Source organism: Talpa occidentalis, unplaced genomic scaffold (genome assembly GCF_014898055.3).
Source record: "Talpa occidentalis isolate TD23 unplaced genomic scaffold, MPIMG_talOcc4v2.1 talOcc4.7, whole genome shotgun sequence".
NCBI classification, from domain to species: Eukaryota; Metazoa; Chordata; class Mammalia; order Eulipotyphla; family Talpidae; genus Talpa; species Talpa occidentalis.
In genome coordinates, this window is record NW_023605083.1 from 89,973,530 (window position 1) to 89,986,255 (window position 12,726).

General features: G+C 45.6%; 1 protein-coding gene across 2 annotated transcripts in view; it reads left to right on the forward strand.

Moving 5' to 3' along the window:
- The first annotated feature begins 9,469 nt into the window (after positions 1–9,469).
- LOC119233047 (uncharacterized) overlaps positions 9,470–12,726 on the forward strand; it is a 79,827-nt gene continuing 76,570 nt past the window's right edge. For both annotated transcript variants that reach the window (XM_054689827.1, XM_054689830.1), the window contains exon 1: positions 9,470–9,738. The gene's annotated coding sequence lies outside the window, so the exon portion shown is untranslated. The remainder of the gene's footprint in view (positions 9,739–12,726) is intronic.

Below are 12,726 nucleotides of genomic sequence, written 5' to 3' on the forward strand. Positions count from 1 at the left end.
CCACACTGCTGTCCTGTCTCCCTAACGTCTCTACATGAGTTGGTTGCTCCATCCCTGTACTCTGGACAGCCCTTCCAGAGGTCAAAAGATGGGAGGGCTCCCAGCCCAGACTGTCACCTTCCCCCACCCTCACCTTCTCTACAGTGACCTGATTCCCACCCTGAGCACAGCAGAGGACAAGTGTGGGCTCCTGTGTGGCAGGGCATGGGGTGTGGGAGGCAGGGGTGGTATAGACCCTTCCATCCACACAAACACGCAGGAGCCCTTCCTCACTTTACTCAGACCATGTTCAGAACAAAGGGCAGAATCTCTGAGCCAGAAGCCCCTCCTCCCTTGACCACTGTTCTCTTTGCCCCTTAGACCTTAGATGATAAAGAAAAGCAGTTCCAGTTGGTTTGTTTGTTTGTTTAAGATTTATTTATTTATGCATACAAGAACTGGGGTACAGGCTAGAGGCCTGGGGGGGTGAGAGGATTCACCAGAGACCGAGTGGGGAACAGAATAGGCAGATCAACTGAAGTGCACTGCTGACGGGAGCGTGAGTGAGTCAGGAAAGGTTCAAACTCATGCTGAAGTGGCTGTGGATAGCTTCATAGGTTGCATCTAAACCCTTTGCGCCAGCAGGGAGGTCCCAATAGTTCCAGTTTGTGCAAATACACAAGCCACGCCCTCTGACCCCACTCTAGGCTCCTGCTTCACTGTGTCTGGTTCAGAGGAGATGAAGATAATCCTCCGGGTGAGCAGCCCATCTCCCCCCTCATTAGGATCAGAGGTCATGCTAGGAAACTCCTGTAGGGCAGGTCTCAGAGCTTCCCCAGTGACAGGGTGCACTGGGGTGAGGCTGACAGTGAGTGGGGTTTGGAGGAGAATTCTTGAGATATTGAGTGAGAAGAAAGTCATGGGAGGGAGGGTCACCTGCAGGATGGAGACAATGATGGGGTCTGACAATGATGGGAAGAAAGTGTTAGGGGGAAAAGGCGGTCCCAAAGCAAATTCCATACAGGCTTTGTGGACTCCACCCCCACCCCAGGTCAAAGCCAAAGACACTGGGAACTCCAAATCCCATCACCACCAAAGGGAAGGTGGCTGGGACCTGAGGGTGGGGTTAAGCAGCCAGGTGGATACAAAAGGCAGACACGTGGGCTTTGGGGGCTCTCTCCATTTTGGGCTCTGGGCCAGCGCGGAGCCTCCGGCCAGCTCTGGGAGTGACTTTGGGTTTCCAGGTCGTCGGATCGGGTAGGACGCATTAAAGACTTTATTTCCCTATTTTCTCCCTGAGTTGTACATTTTCCTTATTTCCTTTCCTCTTGTAAATAAACCTTTTATTAACCCTTTTGTGTGTGTCTGTAGTAGAGTATTCATAAGTCCCTTTAAAGCGCGCGGGTGAGGACCCACAGCCAGGAACCCGTTTAATATCGGGGTTGCTCTATAACAGCTAAAGGAGTATACATCGGGGGTGCTGGGCTATGGGGAGGCCCCTGCTGTGAGCCACAACCACAAGAAACATGCTGGATCTGAACTGGGTTTAGCACTTGTTGCTGCGAGAGAACACACAGCATGGGGAGCTACAGTGCCTCAAGGCCAAGGGTGTCAGAAAGAAACTAAATAGGGTTTGCCCTTGTTTGTGTAACTTGATAGGGGTCTAAGGAAATGGAGATTTGCTCTGGACTGGGTGTTCTCAGTGACTGGGGACCTCAACTCACTGTAGTAGGTGGGCACAGCATAGATGAAGCTATAACTGCTCACTTCATGGGGAGGGGTGTTGTCATAGGGGAATCGTATGTCTTGAGTTGGGAAACATGAATGCAAGGATCACGTCTTTGGATTTCTCGCTGTGTCAGCAGCTCCCAGGGACAAGAGCCTGGGCTCAGCTGACCCACAGCAGGCCCCAGCGTCAGCTGTGCACTGTCGGAGACAAGGTGGCTCAGTGAGCAAAACAGACGAGTCACTGCCCTTGAGAATTTGACATTCTGGCAGGGTGAGACCTATGTAAATAATTAGAGAAAAAATGAACAAAACTGAGATGAATACACAACCCAGACACATAAGACATGGACTACTTTTTACTGGACTCTCAGGGAGGGTAAGATTTGATTGAGACCTGAATGCTATGAGAGGTTTGGGCATAGAGACATCTTGAGCAGAGCCATTCTGGTGCACAGGGATAGAAGTGGGAGGAAGATGATCCCTCAGATGACAAAAGGAGGCCAAGGAGTGTAAGGGAAGAGCTTGGTGGTATAATGAGGGAGAAGGAAGAGATCAGAGGGTCAGACAAGAGGTGCGGGTTGCCCGGGACCCATTGTCTCTGTCGGTCCTGATGTGAGGGCCATGTGTTGCTCTAAGTGAAAGACAAGCCCTTACACGATCACAAACAAGGAAATACAAGCCCTTCGTTTAAATGATCCTGGTTGTTAGGAAGTAGTGGATGAGAGGAGGGCAGAGTAGAACCTGAAACCAATGAATAGGCTTCTGCACTCTGCAGGCAGGAGGTGGTAACGGTTTGACTAAGGACATAGCAGAGGAGATGGAGATACTTGATAGACTCTGTGTATGTGCTGCAGAATGAGCTAATAGGATGTGGTTAATCAGCCTCATGGGGGGAGATAAAGGAAGGCATTAAGATGACACCTAAATGAGAGTCGTAAGCAATAAGTGGTTGATGAGGCCATTTCCTGTGTTTGAGGTAAAGTGGGGAAGGAGCCTGCTGAGAAACAGTTGGGCATCAAGAGTTCAGTCTTGCAGTAACCAAAACAAACCAAAAATTTTCTCCCCACTGATTGGGAGAAAATTTTTGCACACAACATTAATGATAAAGGACCGATCACAAAAATCTACAAAGAGCTGACTAGACTCAACAAAAACAAAGTAAATAAACCAGTCAAAAAATGGGCAGAAGAGCCAAAAAGAAACTTCTCCAAAGTGGAAATGCAAATGGCCAACCAGTATATGAAAAAATGTTCAACATCACTCATAATCAGGGAAATTCAAATCAAAGCTACAATGAGATACCATCTTACATCAGTAAGAATGGCACAAATTAAACAAATTAGCAACAACAAATGCTGGTGAGAATGTGGAGAAAAAGGAACTCTCCTGCACTGCTGGTGGGAGTGCAAACTGGTCCAACCACTATGGAAAGCTTGTGGACATTCCTCAATCTGCTGAAAATGGAGCTTCCATATGATCCAGCAATTCCACTCCTAGGTATTTACACACAGGACACAAAAACATTGACTCAAAAGGACACCTGCACCCCTATGTTTATAGCAGCACTATTTATAATAGCTAAGCTATGGAAACAACACAAATGCCCAAAAATAGATGACTGGGTCAAGAATATGTGGTATATACACACAATGGAATATTACTCAGCAATCAAGAAAAGATAAACTCATGCCATTTGTAGCAAAATGGATGGAGCTGGAGGGGATCATGCTCAGTGAAATAAGCCAGAAAGAAAAAGAAAAATACTGGATGGTCTCACTCATAGCAGGAATCTAGAAAACCTAAATAAGGGATCAGAAAAAAGACTAATTATAATGAAGTAAAAGTCAAAAACAACAGGCAACTATAAACCAGAGACACACTACGAGAGGTTGAGAGGATGAAGGGAGTAGGATCAAAACAAGGGTGGTGGGAATTTTATGGGAACTATAACCAAGAGGAAAAGGCATACATTGTACAAAATGAAAAATGATGTAAAAAATATATAAAATTTGAAAAAAGAGTTCAGTCTTGAATGTGATTTAGGAGAGGGATGAATGCGAATTTTCTGCTGATGGATGGAAACTGGATCAAATTTCAAATCTATCCCAAACACATGCTTTGGACTAAGGAGGGAGAGGGTTTGGATTTAAAATGGAGAAGACGGAGGAAGAACAATCTGATCTAATCTAGGAGATGTATTCACTACATTCCTGACTCATCCATGCATTACCCAACTATTTTTTCATTCTTCTGAGTCAGGACATGTAGAAAATTAGGAAAAGTGCAATGTGAAGCTGGCAATTCATTTCGAGACAGATCATCTGAGTGTCCCTAAGGGACTCAGCAGGACCCTCAGTTGTCAGAAAGACACGCCTTGCAGGAAGAACAGTGACTTTTCACAGGACTGCTCTTTCCTGCTCAGGAACTGGAGCTCTGCTTTTGGAGCCCCAGGAAGTCTCAGGGCTACAGTGAGATCTCCATTGGACATTTGGCTGCAAATAAACAACAAGAAAATGGGACTGTGGTGTGGAAAGCCTTGGTGAGACCAGGTAAATCAAACAAGTCCAGACAGCTCAAAAGTAGGAGAAAGAAAGTGTGTGTGTGTGTGTGTGTGTGTGTGTGTTGCATATGTGTCCAAGAGAGAGAGACAGAGAGAAAGAGTGGGAGGATTTCCAGTTTGCTAATGAAAAGGGTGGGAATAAGTTATTTGACTTGTTCTAGCTCTGCAGCAGCAGGCATGGCAAGAATGTGAATTACAGTTAATCAGATTCTAAGCCCCCCGGACTATCCCATGCACCATGGTGTCCCCACACTGCCCTTCAATTAACAGATGTTGACACCCTCAAGGCCTTTGGCAGTGTTCTCTGATAGTGTGGACATAAGAAGAATGAGAATAGAAATATATATGGTTGCATGGGCTAAGTCAACTTTGGCAACATCAACTACTCTACCTGAATCACTCAGCGATTTCCAAGGCAGAAACAGGGAATCGAATAGTGAACCTTCAGGATTGGGAGAAACTTCACAATCTCTTGGTCCAGCACCAATAACACCAAGACCCAAACATCCTAAACAGGCCTTGTAGGGAAAACCTGTGGGAATGTGGGGAACCTGCCTCCCGCACTGCCATACATGCAAGACAGCGAGGAGGAAGGCGGGTGACTTGACTCTGCCCTGGCTTGGGAGCCTCCACAGCTGTGAAGCAGCCAGCTCCGGGCAGGCCTGGGTTGGAGTCCAGCTCTGGATCTTACTTGCTGGGTGATCCTGGGAAATTCTCTTCACGCACTGGAGTCTCAGGTTCTTCATGTGTAAAATGAGGATCAGAATGTCTAACTTGAGGGCTGTTGGAAAGCTTAGACACAGTGATCTTTACACAGTGGGCCTTAAAAATAATAGCACCTGATTGTTCTCCCTCACAGTAAGACAGTTTCTTCCTCCTCTGTCTTAGTTCTGTCCCCTGGAGCTGACAGAAGAATCTGTCCCCTTCCCAAGGGAAAGCCCTTAGATGCATGAAGGCCGTGATCCCAGCTTCCTTGCATCTCCTCTTAGGAAGCTGAATATCCCTGGCTCTGTCCATCTTTCCCCTGATATTGTAGTTGTCACTCTTAGAGATTCGGTCGCCTTCCTCGGCAGATGTTCCGTCTGTGGCTGGGTCAGGGGGACTCTGAGACCACCACCCGTCATCATGGAGGATGAGGGACACCCTCCGCCCTTCATGCAGATGAACCCAGTGCTCCCAGCACCACACCTGAGCTCCCCTCTCCCCGGGCCCCTCCCCCCATCAGGTGTATTCCACCAAAGCCATCAAGACATTGGGAATTGCAAATCCCATCATCACCAAAGGGAGGGTTGCTGGGATCTGAGAGTGGGGTTAAGTAGCCAGGTTTAGTATAAAACCAGACACATGGGTCTTGGGTCTCTCTCTTGGCCTCCCAGTTCTTAACCCTTCGCCAGCTCTCAGCGTACCAATGGGATTCCAGGTCAGCATTCATAAGTTTATCTCCCTCTTTTTCTCCCTGAGTTATTCATTTCTTCATTTTCCCTTTCTTTTGTAAATAAATCTTTTATTGACCTTTTTTTGTGTGCCTCCAGTTGAGTATTAATAAGTCCCTTTTAAGCATGCGGGTGAGACCCACAGTCAAGCAACCCATTTTATATTAGGGTTGCTCTGTTACACAACCACTATGGAAAGCTGTCTGGAGGTTCCTCAGTCTACTAAAAATGGAGCTACCATATGATCCAGCAATTCCACTCCTAGGGATCTACTCAAAGGACACAAAAACATTAATTCAAAAGAACACCTCTACCTCTATGTTTATTGCAGCACTATTTACAATAGGTAAAACCTGGAAACAACCCAAATGCCCAAAAAATAGATAACTGGATCAAGAAGATGTGGTATATATAAAGTGAAGGCTGGGGCAGGGATGGGGTAGAAAAGGGGAACTTGAAACTGCTGCCACCTGCATCCCAGAGACGGCTAAAGCCCGGCCTGATAAGCAAGGATGAAAGAACAACCAGTTCTGAGAGAAAAACAACTTCTTTGAAAAGCAGCTTTGACCCAGCATTCTCCACCTCCCACCAAGGCCATACCCCACCCTATAAAAGCTTACCCTCATCCCCCAATGGGCACCACTTCTCCAACCCCCATGGGGGTCAGCAAACCTTGCCCAGGAGTGCAATAAATTTCCTGCCTGTCAGAAACTTGGCCTGGCTCTCCTTCTCTTTACTGCACCAATCCTTTCAGTATATATACACAATGGAATATTATTCAGCAATCAAAAAAGTTAAACTCATACCATTTGCAGCAACATGGATGGAGCTAGAAGGAACTATGCTCAGTGAAATAAGTCAGAAGGAAAAAGAAAAATATTAGGTGGATTCACTTATAGCAGGAGTTTAGGGGTACCAAATAAGACATCTGTGTAAAAAAAATAATAACAATATAAAACACAACAAAACAAAAACAGACAATTATAAATCAGAGACATCCTTCAGGGAAGGAGGAGGGAGAGAGATCAGAGAGAGGAGGGGAGGAGCACAGGGGACTGTAGTGATGGTGCATGGGTGCATTTGTGAGGGAAATTTTATGGGAACTACACCTGGGCGGGGGAGCAAACATTGTTTAAAAATGAATAATGTTGTAAAAAAATTTAAAAAATTGGGCCTCCCTGGTGGCGAAAGGGGTTAAGACGCAACCTATGAAGCTATCCACAGCCACTGTAGCACGAGTTCAATCCCCAGTCAGGGAGATACCCATATGGTGCAGCAGACCTCTCTTGACTTGCCCGCTGCTCCCCTCAGCAGTGTATTTCAGTTGATCTGCCTGTTCTGTTCCCCACTCTGTCTCTGATGAATCCTCTCATCCCCCACACCCCTGATCTGAACCCCAGTTCTTGTATGTATAAATAAATAAATCTTAAAAAATAAACAAAAATTTAAAATTTAAAAGAAAATAATTTCCCTCCACTAACTTCACCTTTTGTTGCTGATTCTAACCTGCTCTCTCCCTAGGCTAACCTTGTATTATGGGAGGGTCTGAGATAGTGAGAAGCAATAAAGAAGAAACAAGAACTGCCCCTTTATCTATCCAGATGTGAGTAAGAATTACAAGTAAAAAAATCTATGGAAATAGGAACCCTCCTTGTACTCCTAAGAGTATTTATTCCAGGGGGCTGAGCTTGGAGTCAGATGTACATTCTCCATATCTTCTGCACAGTCCTGCACAAGCAGAAATCATTCATCTTTTATTGAGCATTTTGTGCCTGGAGCAGGCACCGTGGGCACGAGCTGGACAGACCACACTCCCTGCCCCCAGGAAGTCACATCCTAAGTCTCTAGCTGGTTTCTCCAGCACCATCTCTTGCCACTTCCCACCACACATAGTTCACTGTGGTGACATGCAGGGACTAAAACTCCACAGATATAAGGGATGAGACATATAATTCATTTGACTCTATACAGAGAAAAATCATATTTTGCACCAAACTCAGCAGACCACACCACATCCCAGTTGCCTGGTAGAAGCAATTGCAGGGAAGACCCGAGATAGGCACACTCACCAGTCATCCAAGATCACACATTTCAGCACATTGCAGGCAGCTAGAGACACAGGGCGATGACCTTGGCTTTGAAGTCTAACAAGTCAGGTCTCATCTGCAAAATAAGGGCAGTGATCCCAATCTTGGCAAAGTGTTGGGAGGATGCAGTGAGGTAGTTCTGCAAAGTAGCTGGTGAGCTCCAGATCCAACTCAATGGCTGCTATCCTCTGCTCCCCACCCGCTCCAGGGCTGCTGTGGTAATTCAACCACCTTGTGTCCTTTTACCATTTTGATCTGGAAGAACTCCATGTACAAATGGACATATAGAAGGAAATAAGATTTTAAAATTTTAAATTGCTACTTATATCAACCAAGTTAAAAAGAGAGTAGGGAGGAAGTCAGATGTAACCAGTAATTCAGCAGTCCATGAATCATGTGCTTTAAGATGCTATTTTATATGCATGTTTAAGAGATGGACCCAACGCTAACTTACAATCAGTGTGGAGGACAAAGCAATGAGGGATAACGGCCAGTTACTTCTGGAATTGCTTGAAGAGAAAGATAGGTGAGTTCCTAAGAAAGCATATTACTGAATCAAGAGTTTTAAGTGTGTGTCCTCTTCAATCTGCAAATTCATTTTCTAGGAATCTGTCCCTTAGATTTATTCACATGTGCACAAAAACATGTATGTGCACAGTGTTCACTGCAGTGTGGCCAGAAAGAGTGAAGAACAAATGAAAACAAATAAAATATCCATCAAATTAGACTGATCATATGAATGATATTTCCTCCAAACTATAGGACACTGTACAATTACAGAAGAGACAGAGAATGGCTTTGATCCATGGTTTGGAAGATCTCTTAAATATTTTAGGAGATAAAAGCCAACTGGCAAGTAATGAATGTCCTCTGTATGTAGTATGTAAAGTATAATTTCATTCATGCAAAATTCTTAACACTGGTTACACTAGGGAGTGGATAGAATTGAGCTGACAGAACTTAAAAGGTTAGTTTCATATTTTACTCTGCATATTTCTATTTTTTTTTAAATTCTTAGAATTTAAATTTGAGTCCAAGGAGGAATGTTACTTAAAATTTACATGTAATAGGGTAGTAGTTTGTATCCATGTTGGAGTAATTGAACTTGATGATTGTGGTACAGTTATTTGAGAAAACATCCTTTACTTAGTAGACACTTACCAAACTACTTCAAGGTAAAAGGACATGACAGATGCAATTTATTCTCAAATAATCATCAACCAATATAAAAAGACAAAACAATAATAATAACTATAGGTGTTGTAGAAATAAATTCTAGCCTTTTACCCAGGCAGAGGAAGAACAAGTGGTACTTAAAGAATGGTGAGTTCAGGAGAAGGTTTATTACTCATGCATGAGGTCCCAGACCTGGGTAGCCCCATAAGGTCTGCGCACTGCTTTAACAACCAAAGATTCCTTTTATACGCAAATGTCTCCATATCTGTTACATTGATAACAATGTTCTTCAGCAGACACAACCATTTGTGGCAAAGTCCCCAGACAACGAGGGCAAGGCAAGGGAGGAAAGATGCAGGCATTCGGGTATGGCCTTGGAGAGACAGGCCAGCTGGCTGGCTGCGCGACCCTGTAGATAAGAGTGCTGAGGCCCTGCCATGAATCTTGAAAAGGAAAGAGCTGTAAGTAAGCAAACTTGTTGATTATGCCTGCATTGTCAGCACTCCTTCTGTTAGGGGGAAAGGATGTCCTGAGCTAATTCCATACAGGCTTTGTGGACTCCACCCCCACTCCAGACCAAAGCCATCAAGACACTGGAAATGACAAATCCCATCACCACCACAGGGAGGGTCGCTGGGATCTGAGGGTGGAGTTAAGCAGCCAGGTTTGGTATAAAACCAGACACGTGGGCCTTGGGGATTCTCTCTTGGCTTCACAGCTCTTGGCTCGCCACCAGCTCTCAGAGTGCCATTGGAATTCCAGGTCGGCGGAACGGGTAGGACGCATTTAAGACTTTATCTCCCTCTTTTCTCCCTGAGTTGTACATTTCCTCATTTCCCCTTCCCTTGTGACTAAACCTTTTATTAACCTTTTGTGTGTGCCTGCAGTGGAGTATTAATAAGTCCCTTTGAAGAGTGTGGGTGAGGACCCACAGTCAGGCAACCCCTTTAATATCTGGTAACACTTTTGCCCACCTGTGCCTTTACAGCTGCTTCTTTTCACCAACTCTCTCCCTCCACAGGGCAACAGCTTCTTGCCTGCCCGTGACCTGCATCCTTATAGGACTTCTCGTCACTGACCTCCCTCAGCGGAGGTCACTCTCCTCATGGCCCCCCACCTGCAATTATGTAGGCCTCTCTCTCAGCAAACCTGTCCCTTTCAGGGCAGCTCTTTCTGCCTGCTGGTGTCTATGCAAGTGTCCTTTATTCTTCTGTCCCTTTCCCTAATAAACCTCCCCTTTAAATATTAAAAAAAAAAAAAAAATTACACCTGCGTTGGAGTGACCATTGCACCTGGACTGGAAGTTGTGCTGCAATCTTTATTATATTCATTTGCTCAATAATGTATTTTCTCATAGAGAACCAGAAAGTCAATGTGTCGTAATATTAATAAGAGAGGAATTTTAGAAAAGTTTGTGTGGGAGTTTGTTGTAGGGCACTTGCAATTTTTCTGTAAGTTTTCAAAGTAAAAAGGTTTCTAAAAAGTTGTTCACGATTTCTTCCTTCTGGCACAAAGACTTTGCTGTGTTCTTCCAGAGTTTGAGGATGGGTCCTTTCCACATGTAGGGCAGAAAATTTTGTTCTGGAAGAACTCAGTATACAAATAAGGAAGTAAGCTTAACAAATTCAAATTCAGGGGCCTCAAGAGGTTGAGACGCAACCTCTGAAGCTGTCCACAGCCACTGCAGCACAAGTTCGATCCTCAGCCAGGGAGATACTCACATGGCGCAGCAAACCTCTCCTGACTCGCCCGCTGCTCCCCTCAGTAGTTTATTTCAGTACATCTGCCTGTTCTGCTTCCCACTCTGTCTCTGGTGAATCTGGTGAATCTTCTCACACACAGAGGCACACCTCTGGCCTGTACCCCAGTTCTTGTATGCATAATTAAATCTATCTTTTAAAAAAATACAAATTCAAAATTAAAGTAGGCTCCTCAGTAAAGCCAAGGATTTCATCAATCCATTCTAGAAAGCTATGAAACCGGAAAGGATTTGTGGGGTTCATGAGAATGTTATAGGGCAGCCCTGATACAAAATGGGGTGCCTGACTGTGGGTCCTCACCCGCGCACTTAAAAGGATTTATCAATATTCTACTGCAGGCACACGCGAAAGGTTTATTTACAAGGAAGGGCAAATGAGGACATGTACAGCTCAGGGAGAAAAATGGGAAACAAAGTTTTAAATGTGTCCTATCCGATCTGCCGATTTGGAATCCCAAATGGCACTCTGAGAGCTGGCTGTGAGCCAGGAGCCATGAAGCCAGGAGGCGAGCGATAGCGAGAGAGCCGAAGGCCCACCTGTTTGGTTTTTATACCTGACCTGGCTGCCTAACTCCACCCTCAGGTCCCAGCCACCTTCCCTTTGGTGGTGACGGGATTTGTCTTTCCCAATGTCCTGATGGCTTTGGTCTGGAGTGGGGGTGGAGTCCACAAAGACTGTATGGGATTAGCGCAGGACATCCTTTCCCCCTAACAAGAACTTTGGAATTTGTCTGCAGGGTGAATAAACAGGGTGGGTAATCAGGGCACCTCATTTGCAACTGCCATTGTTACATGGCAGGGAGAGGGGTACCTTAGAACCCCCAAACCTGCCTGTTCTAAATAAGGTTCTGTCATCTACCGCATCAAGACAAAACATGTAAGACTTTAATGGAAAGGAACTTTAATATAATTAATAAACAATATAGAACAGACAAAGAATATAGTTTCTAAATCAAGCACCCAAAGTTACCCATTCCCTCGTGGGTAAAAGTCCACCCAAACAGGATTGGCCCAGAGCAAGGCCCGAAAGCCTGCCACAAGTCCAAAGCACCTTCTGGCTGGGACCCACAGAAAAGGATCAGAAACAACCAAACAAGTTTGGGAGGCAAAGAGCAAAATCAAAAACAAGCTAAAAGCTTCCATTGTCACCTCCCCACGGGTCAGTATCCCACATCTGTGTCAGCCAGTCCAGGGCCAAAGGCAAGCGCAGTTTCTTCACACGTGTCTCTCTGCTCCACGTGCCTCTTCCTGGCTCTCCATCCTGCTTCCTTCTCCAAGCTCTTCTCCAGTTTTCTCACTTCCCTGCTCAGCTCCACCCTCCTTTGTTATTTTTTTTTAAAGATTTATTTATTTATACAAACACTCAGTACAGTCAGAAGTGTGAGAGGCTGAGAGAATTCACCAGAGCCAGAGCGGCAACAGAACAGGCAGACTGACGAAGTACACTGCTGAGGGGAGCAGCGGTCGCGGCTGGAGAGGTCTGTCACGCCATATGGGACCCTCGCTGGTGGTTGGGGATCCAACTGGCACTGCAGAGGCTGCGGGCAGCTTTGCAGCCAAGCGCTTAAACACTGTGCTGCCAGGGGAGGCCCTCCACCCTCCTTTGGGTGGGGCAGGGGACCTGGAACTTCCCCTTTTCCTGGGGACCACCCGGTTACACCATCTGAAGTGGGAAGCGGTCATGTGTGCAGGATTAAGCCCTTGAACCCCTGGGTCCTGTGCTGTTGCATCGGGCAACAGCACACTGATAAAGAAACAGGAGTCCTGGAGCAGGCTCCATAATGCAGGATGCTGCTAAAGAGCAAGCTCCTGACTTTTTTTATTGATATAAGAATTCTAAAGTATCAGTCGAGAGGAAGGAAGAAAAAGAGAAAGGGAGGGTGAAACTCAAAAAGGTGCTCTGTCATCTATAGTGCCAAGGGCTGTTGAGTCTGCCCTCCAGGCACTTCTCATCTGCTTGATGACTTGGTATTGTCATTGAGATCAAGCTCTAGTTCCCCAGCC